Raw genomic sequence first — 19,329 nt, forward strand, 5'->3', positions numbered from 1 at the left:
AAAAAAAACCTAAATAAAGCAGAGATTTTTTTGTTGTAAACCTGCTATTTTTCAGAAGTAGCATTTGTTTAGGTGCATTTGCCAGTTAAAGAAACCTTTAATTGAATATATACACCATGAAACCAGTGCATTGTACAAATACTATATGTTTCTCCAATTAAACTGAAACGTATGACTAACATATCTCATCCAGAAACCAACAAACAGGTAAGTAGCATCAGAAAAAAATCAAGAAATAGAGAACCGCCAATTATAGAACCCTAAAACGCGTTTCGCCAGTCAAATGGCTCTTCTGTTGTTACGGCTCTGGCATTTGATAACTATATAGAGATATATTCGGGCACTTTATTTAGCAGTGCTGCTACTCAAATTAGTAGATTTTTTTTTTTTTTTTTTTACAAAGTTACAAAAAATTTAATTAATCTAACAGCATAGAAAGGTACCACAGACCGGAAAAAGGTCCCAAAACAAAAAAAGAGATAATTCAGGGTTATACAGGCAAATAGCATGCTGTACAAGATTGGTACAATACTGCTGTCAAGTAACCGCACATTTTGGTTGGGTAACAGCTGTAATTGAACCTTCCGGTAGCACCAGCTCCTTGAGAAGATGCCTCAGATTTGAGTGATAGGGTAAATCTTGCTCCCTTTTTCCATCAGATGCCTGTGTGGGCCCCACTTGTACATGATCTTATTATTCTGGAGTAGTTGGGTAAGTGGCCTGAGTTACTGTTTCAGTGGCAACAGGGTCGAGAGGAGCCGTCTTATAAAGTAAGGCAATTCTTTGGCTGTAATGGTCTCTGACATTTATGGCCTTGGTCCTGTCTTCCAAGTTGACCACTTCTTCAAAAAAAAATCTTTGAAAACACACTTCTTCAGGAGCATATCAATTAAACTGTCAGCAGGTTTTCATGACTCCTCTCCTGCAACTGTCAAAAAAAACCTACTAGGTTCTCAGTGATTACATTTCTAGCAACCTATTTCATTACTCCTACTTATACCTTTTGTGCCGCTATACCCCACTCCCTCTAGCATGTAAGCTCATTGAGCAGGGCCCTTAACCTATCTGATCCTGTGCGTCCATTTGTCTGGTTACAATTACGTGTCTGTTAGTCCACCCATTGTACAGCGCTGCGGAATTTGCTGGCGATATATAAAATAATAATGGTAACAACTTTAATGTCTACATTAGTGGATGGGGCAGTGTACCCATGAGCAGAGGTCCCCCAAGAACCTATAGGTTCCTAGACAAATGTACATAGGTCAGGTGGCAGGCTGTCTTCATCCGAGGAACTTGAAATGTAGGCCTTTGCGGGCGCCATCTTGGTAACCTCGGGATAGCGACCTGATGCAGAAACGTCCCGATAACTCGGGATTCGCAGCCCGAATCTGTCCGATGTTTTAAAACATTTTTTATTTCTTCCTCATCTTAGGTGGGGTGGGAAGGGGCCGCAGATCCAACATGTGGGTACAGCAAGATGTGCCAGTATTTGCACAGCAAAGCTATGCTGAGTAGAGTTCCAACGACATGTGTCCAACTTGTTCGGGCGCTGGCTCTGCCCTCCCCCTCATTTAGTCTATTTAAACTAGCTGTGTATTGAAGGCATGGTGAGGTAAAGATGTTTGAGAGCAATGTTATAGCCTCTATATATTAGGGGTGCCCAATACGTCAATTGTGATCGACCAGTCAATTGCAAAGGCAATGCTGGTAGATTGCGGTCGGTTGTTGACCGACGAGAGTTGGGAGCACAGAGAACTCTTTGTAGCCATGCCGAATGCCCGAGTGAATCATTTACCTAGTACCCGGCCATTGTACTCTGGTGCTGGCTATTGTGTGTAAATAAAGTGTGCAGCCTCAGAGGGGATGGGAGCTGAGGGGAGCGGCTGCTTCATCGCATTGAGAGCTGAAGGCCGCTGGGATACATGATGTCATATCCCTGCGGCCAGGTGCTGTTGGAGAGAGAAGGGCAGCAACACCTGGTGGGACTTGTGTGGAGCAATGATAAGAAACAGGAAGTGTGTGTGTGTGTGTATATATGAGCCAGTGAGTGAGTGTCTGTGTGTGTTAGCACCAAAGGTGGAAAAGACATTCAGATGGGGGATAGAAGACGTAAAGGGGTTAAGATGCCACTAAAGGTGGAATAAATAGAAGCATGAAAAAAATGACAAACAATATACCATATTCAAAAAGGCGGCAAGATGCACACAACGAGCAAAAGGGTAAGATGGGCAAAAGGGTTAATGACAAACAGGTGTAGGTGAATTTTGGTGGTGGCAAAATGCATCATCGCCTGTGCAGACAAAAATCCTTGCACTGGCCCTGCTGGCAGCCGCACTACTTGATCCTGTGGAGGAGCGTGAAGGCACGCAACGCTGCACAGATGTCGATGTGCTTTGCCTTCTTTCAGTATTTCCAGGCAACAGAAAGATCCGCTCTGACACTGGGTGCAGGCAATGCCACGGTGGTAGAGCTTTGAGGCCAGAGTCTGTCTGTAGAAGGGAGCAGCAAGCAGACCTTCATCAATTGTGAGTGGATTGTCTGCTTGCTTACATTTTTTTTTTCTTTTCTTTTTTTTGAATGGATACTACTGTAAGGGGCTAGCAGGGGTTTTATAGAAGGGATGACGGGTTTTGTAGAAGGGGGACAGATGTTTTGTAGAAAAAGGGGTGACAGAAGTTTTGCAGAAGGGGGCAGGTGCGTTTGTCTATCTGCTTATTGTCCTCAATTGTAGTCACAATTGAGGAAGTGGTTGGCTTGAGCCATGCGGCAGCCAAAGCCAGACGTTCGGCTGGGTGATCTTATTAAACAATTTTTGTGAGTGTGTGGGCAAATTATCAACAGGTCTGGATAATAGGAATACCCAAAATGCCTATGGAAGACCTTGGACAGGAAATCCGACACCTCTAGAGTCTCTCTCATATCCTGCTCCTACTAATGAATGCAGGTAAGGTCCCATCATACTTTAGCATTGGTGCAAATGGCATTGTATATTATAGAGATTATCCCCTACCTTCCGTAATCTTGTGCACACATGTCTTCAAAAAATGTTGTGGCCCTGGTAGCTGCCCCACTTACCACAAGGATAGTCTCTAATTTACGGGTAATAAACAAAGTCTCTAGGCAAGTGGCAGTCACGGCCAACAAGCTCTTCGTATGATACCATGGCATAGTTACAGTACAAATCCTCACACCACATCTGTTTATATGGTTTTAATTTACAATGTCTGATGTATAAAGCATTGCATCTTCTACGCGGGATATGTTGATCTTTCTGTTATGCAATAAAAACAGAGTTCCAACCAATCCTTATACGTTTGCAAGCCTGCCTTCTCCAACCCAGCAAAGTTACTAGTTTCCATCCACGGTTGGAACTCCTGATTTCTCAAAATAGGGGACATTTGGGAAGGTGATGACATTAGGTCAAATTTAAGCAAAGGCAAATAGTTTAGTAGAGAGAGGGCATCCCTGGTGTGTACCATTAGATAAGCTGAATTAGCCATCTAAGATTTTTCTAATTTCTGCAGAAAATGTATTAATAGTTTTTAAGAAAAATGTAAATCTCTTTCTTTCCCAGCAAAAAATTATGAATCATTCAAATAGAATAATGACGCCCAGCTTGTCTAACAACCACTTTTATTGTCTCTACTGTACATAAAAATAATTGAAAACCGTTACATTTCTTTTTTTTTTAATAATTTATTTATTAATGTTTTTTATAATATGTTGTACATACATAAAGAACATACAAAAAAAACAGTATATTGTATACATACATAATTACAAAGAAGTATATATATTATATTCCATAACATGTATATCAGCACCAATATTAAACAATATTACTACTCTCCAAGAAATATACTTCAAACATACAATCATCAGTAGAGGTGAAAGTGCTGGAAGCCAAATGTCCCTCACTTCCATCACTACTCTCATACAAATAAACAAATAAACAAACAAACAATAAAGTTGACATTTCTTTCTTTATCATTCATATTATATTTTATGCCACTCTTAGATTCCCCCTTTTCTGGAAATTCCTATTTAATGTCACAATACTCTTTCCAATGTTGGGTTCTCAAGGACCTTTATCCATTTATCCCAGATCTCATATTGGCGTATATTAATACTTAAATTGGGTTATAATGATTGCCTTAATATGCAGCCATGAATCAATTGTTGTCTTTTTCCAGTTTCTTAAAAGCTTAAAAAGCCATCAAAGCATGAATCAGCAAACATTTCTTATCTTTAGTTAATTGCGGAAGATTTAAATGTAGAAGCAAAATATCTGGGGTCCAGATATGCGTGACATCCAAAAGGTTATTTATATGACCCAAAAATTGAACCCAAGCTTCCCTAATTGGAGCACAATCCCACCATATATGTAATTCATTCGCCCCCTCATTCCCACATCTCCAACATTTTCCTTTGAAAATTTCTGAATCTTGTTTGGTGTCATGTACCATCTATTTAGAAGCTTAAAATGAGCTTCCCTAATATTTAAACAATGTACCGTAGAGTACACTGTTTGGAGAGCCCTGTTCCATTCCTTTATATCGATTTTTATTGATAAATCTCTTTCCCATTTGGTTTTAGCTAGGGGCTGAACAAGTCATTTTATACTTTTCATAATCTCAACACATCTGGTTAATATTTTTGTATCTTTCTCTGATTCTATTAGTTCATTTAATTTAGATATTGAGGATGACTTTGTTATACTACCTGAACCATTAAATTTCTATTTTCTGATTTAGCCACAAGTGCCATGTCCTTTCAAAGATTTAATTTCCGGCGATAAGGCTGACTCATTGTCTAATTTTTTGAAACCTAGTTCTGCTATTATGGCAATCGAAAGCTAATTTTCCCTGAAGTCCCTTTGCTTTGCTCAGGTAAATTATCTTCAGACCGGATTAAGGTCTGAAGATTACTACATTGAACCTAGTACATATAATTTACAATTCATAATTAAACATAATGATCTTTATTATAAGCACCGGATGATGTCTGATGATGCAGCGGACACAGAAAGACTGGTCCCAGGCTTGGGATGCAGGCCTATTCTGCTCAATGTTTGTCCTTTCCCGAAGGGGGAATATAGCAGAGAGCCAGTCTTTTCTTCCAGCACTATCCGACTAGTAATGCCAAGGATATTCCAGAGAGTAAGAGCGTCAGCAGATGTTCCTCCAATTCCTCCTCAAATTTCAGTCAGACACTGGATAACGTGAAAATCAGTACAACATTATTTAAACACAAACAGGGTTTTAATACATGCCTTTGTTTGTATAGTGAACACAAGACAACCAATTACTGTAAAATCTTGGGATGTCAACCAATCGCACTAACAAGTTTAAGTAAATTATAGCCAGTATGAAAGTCGTATTGTGTTTGCTGGATGACTTACGTCTTGTATTCCTATAAATGAGAAATCAGAGGACAAAAGAGGGACAGGGCTGGGAGAGGGTGTTGTGGATAGAGATTGTCTGTTGGCTTGTAAGTGTTTGGAGTGTTTGTGATATTGTGTGTGTGTGTGGGGAGACTTCTTGCAGTATTTTGTGAGTGGGAACACTGCCTGTGGTGTTGGAGTGTGTGTAGATAGGGACTCTATTGTGAGTGGGGGGACAGGGGGAATGCTGATTCTTTGTGGTTCAGTGGGATGAACATGGAGAAAGTATCAAGTTGCTGTAGCAACCTGCAGCAATACTTTCATGTGCTAGGTGGAATGACACACATGGTCTGCATTTACAGTAAGTGCAGACCACAAGCTCCCTGGGCCCTGGCATAAAGGTGGCCTGGCTGTTAAGGAAGATCGTTGATCTCACCACCATCCTTGGAACAGAGATCCCTCCTTAATGCTGGCTTTAAGGAATCTATTAAAGGGGCACTATAGGCACCCAGAGCACTTAAGCTCATTGTCCCTGTCAGTTTAATCCTGCCATGATAATTATTGCTGTTATTGAGAAACTGCACGTTTAGTGGCTGTCTAACTCCCGCGCACCTTAGGTCCCCGACGACAGTTGCCATCGGAAGGGGAGGAGCAGGCGAAGCTTTACCCAGCTCCAAGGGACATCAGCACGAACGCCTACGAACACAAGAATGCGTGCGCGCAAACAAGAGAACATGTGCATGCGCATGAGAACGTGCCAACATGAGCGAGTGTAACACATGGGAAGAGGAAAGGGAGGAGTGGGAGCTGATGCACGATAGCAGGGACAGGCAAAAGTGGAGCAGAGCACTTGTAAAATAGGAGAAAGAAATGTTATAGGCAGGAGAAGGAGATAATTTTGTTGGCTAATAATAATAAGTGGGCTAACTAGCTCAGCCTTACTTTTTTACATTGCCATATGGAAGGTAAAATAAAAGCATTACAAACAATGGAGATGGGGGGCAGAGTCTGACCGGCAAGCCGAACAGCCGCATGTTCACAGGGCTCCCGCTATTTCAGGGGATTTATGGAGGAAAATCGACATTGCAGCACTAGAAGAAGCACCACATAACTCAACCCAAGCTAGGGGGGCTCTGGTGTATCCCTGGATATCTTACTCAAGAGATTTTGAGAACGAGAGCCCGAGATGTTCAACCGCGGCCTGCGGACGGCAGAGAAGGGGAAAGACGGCCGCTCTCCTCGGCCTCCCAGTGGCGGTGCGGATTCCTGGGGGTCTTACCCCCCCCCCCCCAGAGACCGGCGGGGGTGATCCCGGTCCACTCCAGGGAGGCAACCCTGCTCCTCAAGCCATATAAGCAGTTACCGATCGAGCAGCAGATTTCCACGAAGAAACAGAAAATGGCGGATGCCAAGTGCTCACATGCAGACTGGGACCTCGAAGCTAGACTGGACAGCCTGTTCAATGCCTTCTGGAGAAAGCTGGAACTCAGGCAGCAACAGGTCCGGTTGCCAGAAGTGAGAGAAAACTTACCTCACAAGCTGCCTTCACGACCACGCGGCAAACGCAGGGCGCTTAAGATACAAGGCACTCGAAAATGGCTGATCAAAAGACCCAGCTCACCACAACAGCGAGCCACCCATTGGTACCCTGCCAGACATCCCAACAAGAGAAAGGCAAAGAAAGAAACAACAAGAAGCATGCCGCAACCAGATCTGACCACAACAAAGAACAAGACGCACAGCTCATATCGGATCCCGAGGTCATATAGGAGACGCTTGCAAATCTCAGCAATTTTGCCTTCCCTCCAAACCGTGCATGCGGGACCCTGCTCGGCGGGGCAACAAGGCCAGCAACAGAGACTTACTTGGCAGGAAAGTGGGGCACCTCAGAGAGGCATTGGCTAACCTCAGCACTGAGCACAAGAACTGAGTAACAACTATTTAATTTTACTTTACTAGCATGTTTCCTTTATTTTGTTCTCATAGAGAGATTTTAGCCTGGTTTACCTGGGGAGCCTCCCTCGGGGAATTTTTATCAGATACAGTGCCTAAACTAATCAATAGTCTAAGCCTAACTAGAACTATCTAAGTCACGTTTGCAACCAGCCTTAATGTTATTATATCAAAAACGCATAGTGTTCCCAAAATTGTGATATTGTTTTCTGTAGACGATGCTCTCATAACTGGTAGTTGTTGATGTGGCACTATAACTATCGCAATGCACTTTACTAATCCTGCGACTATTTCATTATTGAGCGCGATGTAGTGGTTGTACACAGCGCACATACATGCATATTACATAGCCTGCCGTTAGAGTTTTACCTACACAATGCAAGCCACCTCTTGATCGTTGGTTACGTACTGCGCTGACCCACCTATTAGATGTTATGCATCCCGGTATAGAATGACATGATATTCTTAGCAAAGATTCTCGTTAACTTTACATATAAGTGTGTCTTGAATTACAATAAGTGTTCCTAGCATGTTATTTCCCACAAAGAAAAAATGTGCTGTTTATCTCTGCCATGACAGTATTTGCCGTTGAAATGCCTGTACACGCTGTTGTGGCACTACAAGTTGCTATGTTAAGTAATAATATGCACAAGAAAAATAAGGAATTCCAAAGCCCTACGCCTATAACCTAAAGCGAAACTAGATGTGTTATCCTATGTTGTACCATATAAGCAATGTTTACTCATGTTACTTTCACAATTATACAAAAATATGTTATTTTCTTTATGCTAGCCATCTTGACTAAATCTCACTCTGTTGGAATAACTGTTTAGTTGAGCATGCCAATTATACAAAAGAAAGAATTAAATTAAGCACGAAGGGGCGGAGCTAAGCGCCATGCTAAACGGTCGCACTGGAGACGAGCTCCGTGCTACAAACGCTCCTAAGTAGCCAAAAACGGGAGAAAAAGCTTGCCGAATCGACGGGGGGGCAACCCGAAGAAGGGTGACCCTACACTTAAGAGCCAAGAGCTAAGCATTCCGACCGATATCGGAGGCTCCTACTCGGGGATAGACCTGAGGCCTACTAGAGGCCTACCCGGACAAAATAAGAGACCGCAGCAACTCACCTGGAGGTCTCCCCGACATACTTCCTCCCCCCCCCCTGCCGGAGAGGGATATCCCGGCACCTGAAGCCTGACGAAGCGAAGACTAAAACATAGAGGTGACTGTCCCACTGAGCCAGCACAGCACCAGCACTACCCGGGCCCCTGGGAGGTAGCTAAGATGGCCGCCCAGCGAAAGCCCCAACAGCGACGCACGCAAGTCCAAACTACCAGGAATCCCTTGGGGGACTTCGACCGACTTTGTGCGAACTTCTGGTCAATGCTGAGCGACCGTGGTATGGCTCGCCACCTGGCAGTGAAACTAGTGGCCACCTGGATCCGACCGGCAACCAGGAGGCGCCATTACCAGCATCCAATACAAGCACCCAGAGAGACAACTAGACCCCGCAAACGCCGTCGAACCCAAGGGCGGGAAGCGGCGCCATACTGCATGAGAGAGCATAATGGCCCCCACACTCGAGAGAACAAGATTGCCAAGCCAGCATCCCACACAAGCTACTCACCAGCTCCAGGAACTGACGTCCAGCGAGGTTCGCATCCATCCCTGCACAGGATGACGGCAAAATGGAGAGCTGACTCGCCGACCAACACACTCCTAAGAGACCCAGGGAGGCCAGGCGCCTGCACACCAGGGAGACCGCGCCAACTGCACCGACCGACGCAGGGGGCACACACTCAGCCCCAACACGGCATCGGCTGATCCAACAGGGACTTGGACTCAATAGCAGGCATAGTACTCGGTGTAAACCCAGCCTCATATGCCCCAATTGAACTTCCACGAATCTCTGCCAACAACGTTATTTATGTGTTTCCACTACTGTTTCCTGTTAAAATATAACTCCAGTGGTATATCAAGTCATTTATGCTATCTAAGTAGTTGACTAGCTAGTTACTTATATTATGAGCTTTAATTAAGCGTCCACTAATGAGGGCGGCAAAAAGAAGCGTCTGTACAAACTGCTTTAAAATTATTATTATTTTTTGTTTGTTTATTTATTTTTTAAATGTGCAACCACACTGTTAGACAAACGTAGTACATTTATATAATGCAAGGCTAACCAGACTAACGATGTATGTATGTTTAATCTCCTGAAAAACACTGCCTAACAACCATAACTTTGTTTTGCAACATTAATTTTTCATAACCTGTTACACTTACGCCCCACAAAACCGCCACTTCTCCCCTACATCTAAGTGCCTGAGTCGGCCGGACCAGTGGGCGCCACAGCGTGATTTCCCAACCCACACCACTCAAAGCCTTAGGTAGGATGCACTGCCTCACCCTAACCCACCCTGCCCCCCGCAGCCCCCGCGGTTAGGGGCAACCATCATGTGACATACTACATGTCGCCACTAGCATGACAACCTATACCAAAGATAAAGCTGCGAGCCATTGACTGAAAGTCCCTAGCAACTGACACCCATCCCATAGGAGCACAGACCGACACTCGACTCCACTATAGGCCAAGGCACGTAACTGAGGCAAAGCGACACCCACCCCCACAACATAGTTCACTAAACCCTTATTGCCTTAGGTACTCTGTGAAGCAAACATGGCTCCCTTTAACTGATATCAGTACCTAACATTATGTTAAGCGGTTGTAAACCCCTCAGAGCTGTATAGAACAGCCACAATTACTGCAACCCCTACAGCTTGGTCCCTGTCCACTGCATAGAAAACCGCTAGACCGCATTATATGTTTAATTGCAACATAAAGTACGTTCCTGAAGTTACAGCCAGAGTGCACGCTCTATTCATTGTTTAAATGTTTTCCTCTGTCCTCTGTTCACAATGCTATGTAACTCAAAGCCAGCTACAGCTGGCAAGCTTACGCTCGCACTTAAAGATACAGCCAGTGCGCATGGTGAGCTTATGGTCTGAATACACTATTAGGACCTTGTGTAACTCAAAGCCAACTAACTGAGCACGCCTATGCTTGAACATAAAGATAAAAACAGGGCACTCGCTGAACCCTCTAGATAGACTGTTATACTCACATGGTTTACCTCTTGACTTTACCTAAATTAAACTGTGATGTATAGTTATGTCCAGCACAATAATACTTAAAAAGTGCAGTCAATTCAGAGCCACAGATGTCTAACCTTATGTACAATTTGCGCACTTATTCATGCTGTTGTGGCATTGTTTGATGCTTTGTTATTCCTTGCACGCACAAAATAAAGAATTTAAAAAAAAAAAAAAAAAAATTAAGCACGGTTAAATCTAATTAAGCAGTTAGAAACCTGTACTGGATGTTGATAATGCATAGCTTGTAAGCTGACAATCACATAACAACCGTAGTGACTTAATTCTGTTTATATAAAAATGTGCAATGTCTCTTATGCCACATTACTGTTACCGCATGTTTCTTTTATGTTTGCACCAGCTGTCGTGGCAGTGCAAAGCTGATTGTTAATTCTATTCACAAATAAAATAAAGAATTCAAAAAAAAAAAATGGAGATAAAAAGGAAAATATCAAAAACATTTAAAAAATAAAAAAAGGGAAGAAAAATAAAAAAGAGGGGAGAAAATAAAGGAGGAGAAAAAGCAGTGTTTAGAGTGGCTCATGTTTTGGCAAGTTAAGTTTTGTTATCTTATGAAACAAAAGAAAGAAAGAAAGAAAGAAAGAAGGAAGGAAGGAAAATAAGTAAAGGAAGGAGAAGGAGAGAATAAAGAGAAAGGGAAAGAGACCCCTGACAAATTGATATAATATAAGGAAGGTAAAGAAGAAGAAGGCAGGAAAAGTAGAAGAAAATGGGGGGAACTTCTTTTTATGGTGACACGTAATAAAAATTGGCACCCAATACAGTGTTGTTTTGGTGTTTGTAATAAAAGGGAAAAGAGGGGGGGGGGGTGGAGAGGGGAGCACTGTGTGGAGTGCAGATCAAAATGTGGTAAGATTAAAAGTAGTTGTTAAATTGTGCAACAAATTTAGAACCCATGTCTGGAAAAAAGAAATATGCTCGTGGCTATTAACCAGAGTATCTGAAGACACTTGCACTAAAAAGTTCGAGTTACTGCAGCACTGGTGGACGGTAAGGAAATTTTACCATCAAGAAAGATGCATTAGTGGGCAGTAGGTATAAAAAGGTTGACCAACCCTGCCCTAGACTATGGCTTCCCTTTAAACTGTGCTCTGATTGCCGGAATATTTTAATTCAGTTTGCAGTGTGATTTTCTATATGTCAGGTTAAAAGTGAGATCTGGGCAGCTGAATCTTGATTTTTCCAGTTAGAAAGCGCAAAAGAGTCAGTCTATTTTTAGCTTCTGTATTCACGTTCCAAGTAGATGGAGCTTTTAAGAAACACAGCTGACAGACTCTCAGTCTTTCCTGCTTGTCTGTTAACTTCTCTTTTATTTTATAAGGAAGTAAATTCCAATTATTTTATTTTATTTTTAATTCTTTATTTTTGCTGTGCAGGTGGTTACAGGATATCAACAGACGCCACAACAGCGTATTTCAGGATGTACAGTAGTTAAACAGTGGCATGACAATTCGCACATTTTTCTATATTTTTAGGAAGCTTGACTAAACAGCTGTATTGTCAGAGTAAGATTAAATAAAACAAAATAAAATAATAGATGCTTAACTATTCAGGTGGAAAACAAGCAATGCTAGCACATCTAATGATTGTGCCCAAGAGTTAAAGAGAGGCAGTTATACATGACGTGGTTATTATCAGCAAGTTAGACGATTATAATGCGCTTGCAAATAATGTTAAGATGCTAAGTGTGATGCCCTGCGTATCACATTTTTAATTATAGATATAATTTAACAGTGTATCTGCGAGTTACAAAAAAGGCCTGTGTTGCCATAAAAGAAAGTACTGGCTAGTAATACAACATATATTAAGCATTTGTATGTCAATAGCTAACAGCACTATTTTTCGTAGATTCAGCGAATATTCAAGATGGCAACACAAGCTTGATAGTGGTGTCAGATTACAAAGACTGACTGTATGAAGCCCTCTGCAGTTGGTTTTAACCCGAGACAGGTGGGGTAGGTCGGGAGGCAGTGAGCCTGCTAAATCCAATGGGTACTCAAACCTAGTGCCTGTGTGCAGTTCACAATACCCACTCAGCCTGCTCAGGGGGTTGGCAATCTTACAGTGCCCACAGATAGTTCATAAAGGGCAAGTGTCTCAGAGTTGTGTCGCCTTGTGTTTAGATCTGTCTTGAGGCCAGGGGGACCCAGGTAAGAGGCTGCCTTCCAAGCCTGGGTACGGTACCTGTCTGGCCCCCAGCCCGTGGGAGAACCTGGGCCGGCCGAGGGCTTGAGACCTGCTGGCGGTCGGGTTGAGGTTCAGGTGCGCTGCGGATGCCAGCAGTGCTGAGCCCCCGTGATTGTTGGGTCGCGTAGATAACTTGTTGTACAGGCACCATATCAGAGCTGCAGTCCCGGTCACCTTTCAGACGGTGCCCCGCAGGGGCTAGGCAGAGCTCCTTCGTGGTGGATTTTTCAGCTGGCTTGGGAGCTGTTGAGGTCGTCGCATGAGCTCAGCCTGATCTGCACAGTCAACCCCCCGCACTTCGAGCTTGTGGGAAGCAGAGACCGCGGGGGCTCAGGAGGTGAGTGTCTTGTTGAGGCTCTGCGTGTCTTGCATGTTTCATGTGGCTTTATGGGTCAAGCCAGCTTATACCAGGCGGGCTGCCCCGTGCAAGATGTGTCCGGGGGGGGGGGGGGGGGGGGGGACGACACACAGTTGGGGCTGCTCCAGGCACCGTTCTCCGGTAGGTTGGCACTGGTGGGTAGGAGCTTGTCTGCTCTTTTGCCGCTTTGTTCGTGTTTGACTTTTCAGTCTTATGCTAGTGAGTCCGCCATGTGAGTGGGCTGTAGAAGGAGCGAGCTCCGGTCTGGCGGCCATCTTGTTTTGGGCCTCGAGCTCATGTGTCAGCGTGGCATTGCCTCCAGGTGCTATTGCTATGGGGCGAGGACCGGGATATCCCCCCGGTCCAGAGGGGGGGGGATCGGGACCGGGACCGCGATGGTCAGATTCATTGTTGGGCTCCGTAGGGCAGGATAGTGGAGCGGCGGCCGTCCACTCCACTCACCGCCAGGTAGGTCCCGCTTGGTGCGGCGGTAATCTCTCCCCCGAGGGACTAAAACTCTGCGAGCTAGCCTCTCCTCGGCTCCGGTGGCCCGCAATCACCGAGGGTCGCAGTTGTGGGCCCTTTAATCGGTCAAAGTCCCGATTTTCCGGCTTAATTTTGCCCTTTTCGCAGGAGCAGCTCTTTCCTGCGACCGTTAGGCTTGGCGGCCCGGCCCCGCCCCCAAATTCCAATTATTTTAAAGCAATCAAATTGAGCTCTGCACACAGGAAAGGAAGGTCAGCCTCGGTCCGGTGAGATCATCGTGTGTTCCCCTGATTTGAGGCGACAATCTGGCCAGATTAAGAGTCCAGTGGGCCTGGTGCTGACAATTATGAGGGGCCTAAGTACAGAATCTTATCGACCAAAAACACTAAAACAGTCATTCCTCTCAAGCATTATGTATCTGGTGGAGATGTTGTCGGAGGGAAGCTCATAGGATGCAGCTATAAAAAAAACCTTAGATTCTCTTAAAATATGCTAATCTCTCTCTAATTCATGCTTTCATCTTTCAAGTAAATCCATACCCCCTAACAGCAGTGTCCAGTGAATCAGGAAGTCAATGGGAACGGTAAAAGGGTGGGCCACTAACGCGGATCATGTAACCAGAACTTCCAAAAGGGCCGAACATGCCCAAAATGGAGGCGTGTCTGCCCAAAGAATTGGAAGGCTAGCCTGGCATGATGGTATTGGTATTGCAGAGTAATCTCTGTTTATACTGAGAAAAATTCCGGCATTTCTATTGCCGGTATTACTGCAATATCGGCACGGCCAGGCAGCCTCAAATAAATACCAGCCAAGTGAACAACCCTAATAGTAGTGTTAAAAAAAAAAAAGTTTTAAAAAAATAAAAGTTTTTTTCATTTAAATTTTTTTAAATCAATGGGCCTATTCCAAGGGCCTGGACCTGGAGCTGCAGCTCCATCAGCCCCCATGTTAATCCGGCCCTGGTCTCCCTGCCTGCCCCATGCAATCAGATCACAGACAGAAGACCTGCACAGGGTATATCATGATCTGTGATCTAAAAGAAGAGGCAACCCATAAATTGGTGCGCAATATTTATTTATTTATAAAATTATTTACCAGGATGGAAACATTGAGATTTCTCTCGTTTTCAAGTATGTCATGGGTCCACAAAACATTGCATTGTCACAATAGGATAAAATATTACAAAAATACAATATACAAACTATAAATATATATACACATACACACATATATAAATTTAATACATAACAGGTAATAAATATATTCAACCATGACAGGTGCATTCTGTGCTGAGTCTGTTATACTATAGGATAGCCTCTATGTTGTCTTTTTAGGCTTACCTGCGATTTACTGCCCTATTTACCTTTGGTACCATCACCATTGCCATTATTATTATTTTTTCCATCCTGTTCTAATTTTGAGACCTTATTTTAGGCCACCTATTTATTTATATTATATTCTCTAAGGGATGCCATCTAGTGATTACCTCTAATTGTATATTTTATACTCCACTATTTTATGTGCTCCCACTGTATATAGTATATTTCAGGTGACCTTTAGGCTCTGCCCAAGCTTTTTATTAGGTGCTAGTTTTCACCTGTCCTACACAATATTCTGGTGTTATTCATTATTTCTAATAAAGGTTTATTTACCCTAATATATGTAACACTTTACTTAGGAGGTATTTGCCCAGTGGATTTGAGCTCCCACTTGCTATATGCTAGGGGATCTTCTTTTCCACTTTCTTTTCTTCTGTTTACTGTATCTGGGGTTAGGCCCCTTAATACCTCCTGTAACCCCTTTTGGGTATTGGTGGTGGATTTTTTCCACCTCCTATTCCCTTTCTCTTTTTCTGTATAATATTCACATAGTTGCGTGTGAACACATTTTTCCAAGATTTTTGACAATACAGGGAGCAATGATATCGGGTGATAGTTAGATACCAAAGTATTGTCACCACTTTTATGGATAGGTACAACTTTTGCAGTCTTCCAAAGTTTGGGTATGTATCCTGACACCGGGGATTCATTGATAAGAGTAGTGACAGGTTTAGCAATTGCTGGCGCATTGAGCTTCAGCAACATTGCTGGGATTTGCTCTGGTCCACACTGGTTTTTCATTTTTTAATTATTAAAATGTTTATTAACGACACTAACAGGCACAGGTCTAAAATTGAATTTCTCAATATGTGGATTTTGAAGATTTGGCAGGACTTGATCTTTATTTGTAGTCTGAAAATGAGTGTCATTTGTTATCTTAGCAAGCAGGGTGGTAGCACATCCAACAAAATAATTATTAAAGGCATTTGCTACATCTATGGGGTGTTGCAATGTTTGGTTGTCCATTTTGACAGTGGAGGGTTGGGAGTGGATTGTGGGGGTTTGTATGTTATTTATTATTTTCCAGAAGTTTCTTGGGTTTGATAGGTTGTTGTTAAAATTTTCACTGAAATATTGGGCCTTTGCCATTTTTGTTTGTTTTGTAAGTACAGTGATCGTTCATGGAGCCAGTACACTTGAACTTTGACCACAGCAAATCTCTAAACTGGTACATTTGAATGAGGTCAGCTGTACACCATGGCAGGTTTGTCCCTTTTAGTTGCACTTTACGCAGAGGGGCATGCAAATTCCAAACAAGCAAGAGCTCGGACTGAAAAAATGCAGTTGCTGTGTCTAGATCTGGAATTAGTCCTAATCTGTGCCATAGTATGTTCTTGAGATAATTTAAAAAGTATTCAAGATTAAATTTTTTGAAAAACCCGGTGATTATAATCTTGGGAGGGGATTTAGTGGCCTTTATTTTGCGTATGCAGCATTCTAGACAGTGGTCACTGAAACTGTTAGGGAGAACGCCCGCCTCCTGGATTCTGTCAGGACAACTGGAGAGAATCCCATCAAGGATTCTGGCTTTTAATATTAATGTGAGTTGGGGAGGAAATGAATTGTGTTAGCTGCAAAGTCTTAAACAGTGTACATGATTTATTATTTTTAGGATTCAGCCAATCAATATTAAAAGCGCCAAAAACCAACAGTTCACTTTTTTGGTTTTGAGCTACAGTTTCACTTACAGGTGATACTCGAAAAATTTGAATATTGTGCAAAATTTCATTTATTTCAGTAATGCAACGTAAAAGGGGAAACTAATATATGAGATAGACGCATTACATGCAAAGCAAGATGGTTCAAGCCGTGATTTGTCATAAGTGCGATGATTATGGCTTACAGCTCATGAAAACCCCAAATCCACAATCTCAGCAAATTAGAATATTACATGCAATCGATAAAACAAGGAGTGTACATAGAACAATATCGGACCTCTGAAAAGTATACGCATGCATATGGACTCAGTACTTGGTTTGGGCCCCTTTTGCAGCAATTACTGCCTCAATGTGGCATGGCATGGAAGCTATCAGCCTGTGACACTGCTGAGGTGTTATGGAAGACCAGGATGCTTCAATAGCGGCCTTCAGCTCTTCTGCATTGTTCGGTCTCATGTCTCTCATCTTTCTCTTGGCAATACCCTATAGATTCTCTATGGGGTTCAGGTCAGGCGAGTTTGCTGGCCAATCAAGTACAGTAATCCCAGTCATTGAACCAGGCTTTGGTGCTTTTGGCAGTGTGGGCAGGTGCCAAGTCCTGCTGGAAAATGAAGTCAGCATCCCCATAAAGCTCGTCTGCGGAAGGAAGCATGAAGTTCTCCAAAATCTCCTAGTAGACGGCTGCGTTGACCCTGGACTTAATGAAGCACAGTGGACCAACACCAGCAGATGACATGGCTCCCCAAATCAACACAGACTGTGGTAACTACACACCCGACTTCAAGCATCTTGAGTGTGTGCCTCTCCATTCTTCCTCCAGACTCTGGGTCCTTGGTTTCCAAATGAGATGCAATAGTTGCTCTCATCAGAAAAGAGGACTTTGGACCACTGAGCAACAGACCAGGTCTGTTTTTCTTTAGCCCAGGTAAGACGCTTCTGACGTTGTTTGTTGTTCAGGAGCGGCTTGACAAGAGGAATACGACATCTGAAGCCCATGTCCAGGATCCGTCTGTGTGTGGTGGCTCTTGATGCACTGACTCCAGCCTCAGTCCACTCCTTGTGAAAGTCCCCAACACTTTTGAATGGCCTTTTCCTGACAATCCTCTCCAGGCTGCGGTCATCCCTGCTACTTGTGCACCTTTTTCTTCCACACTTTTCCCTTCCCATAACTTTCTATTAATGTGCTTTGATACAGCACTTTGGGAACATCCAAATTCCTTCGCAAATACATTTTGAGGCTTTCCCTCCTTATGGAGGGTGTCAATGGTGGTTTTCTGCACAACTGTCAGGTCAGCAGTCTTCCCCATGATTGTGATTCCTACTGAACCAGACTGAGAGATCATTTAAAAGCTCAGAAACCATTTGCAGGTGTTATGGCTTACTTAGCTGATTAGAGTAGGACACTGTGAGCCTAGAATATTGCACCTTTTCGCAATATTCTAATTTACTGAGATTGTGGATTTGGAGTTTTCATGAGCTGTTAGCCATAATAATCGCACTTATGACAAATCACGGCTTAAACTATCTTGCTTTGCATGTAAATACATCTAGCTCATATATTAGTTTCCCCTTTTACGTTGCATTACTGAACTAAATGAACTTTTGCACGATATTCAAATTTTTAGAGTATCACCTGTAGTAGTTGGACTATGTCAGAAAGGGAGTGCACTGGAGAATTAGGTGGGTGGTAGATTCCAGCAACAATGATAGTTTTAGTGAAAGGGATCTCAATTGTGCCAGAAAGGAAATCAAAGGCAGAAGGGGAGTTATAGTTTTTTAAAGGAGTACATTTTATGAACTTGTCAACATAAATAACAATGCCTCCTCCTCTCTTTGCTCTGTCATTTCTAAAACATTAATAACCCTGTATTGCAATGGCGGATTCTGGTATTTTAGTCGTTAACCATGATTCTGAGAGCACAATGATTTTTGGTTTGTAATGGGAGCACCAGGCTTATCGTGCATCCAGTTTAGGGAGCAAGCTACAGATGTTGCAGTGCACAAAAGAGAGGCCTTTTGAGTGAGGAGATTAGGACTAGAATTAGCTGGGGGACCAGGGTTATACTCCACATCATTTGCAAGGGAAAGTAACATAAGGAATAGGAATTTGGACATCACTTTTGTTTGGCCATATAGTGAATGGGAAACTTTATAATTTAGTGAGGTGGCGGTAGGAGGGCTATTTTTTATAACTCTCCACCAGCACTCAGCAGATAAGTTACAGCAACTGAGCAGGCCATGGTGTATGATAATTTGTTTTCCAGTTTGAGGTGTGTGCTTATGGCGGTAGTGATGTGAACAAAACTGGAGTGAGAAAAGGGTTATTAAGAATAACAGTATGGTCATATTTGGATTCATGTTAGTGGTATGAGGTGTGTAGATGAAAACGAAACACAAATAGTGAAAAACAAAAATTACAAATTAAATCAAAGTATATAATATTGGTGTGTGATATAGAGCTTTTTGTAGGGAGAGAGGGTATATATTCTATAGGGTTAAGAGATTGGATGGAAGGATGTGCTGATCAGTGTTTGCACCTGTCATTTCAGAATGAAATGAGAATGAAAGTTGTGTGAGAGACTATCTATAAATGAGGAAATGAGTATGGGGTGGGTGAGGGGAAACATTCTTCCAGAAGGCTACCTGTTGCAAAGAGCAGTGGAACAGCTGATTGAGCTCTGGGTGCTTTGCTGGGCTGGGTAAGTTTTAAAATCAGGATGTGGGAGAGAGATATATATTAGGGTCAGATAGT

Source organism: Pelobates fuscus, chromosome 3, assembly GCF_036172605.1.
Source record: "Pelobates fuscus isolate aPelFus1 chromosome 3, aPelFus1.pri, whole genome shotgun sequence".
Classification (NCBI taxonomy): Eukaryota; Metazoa; Chordata; class Amphibia; order Anura; family Pelobatidae; genus Pelobates; species Pelobates fuscus.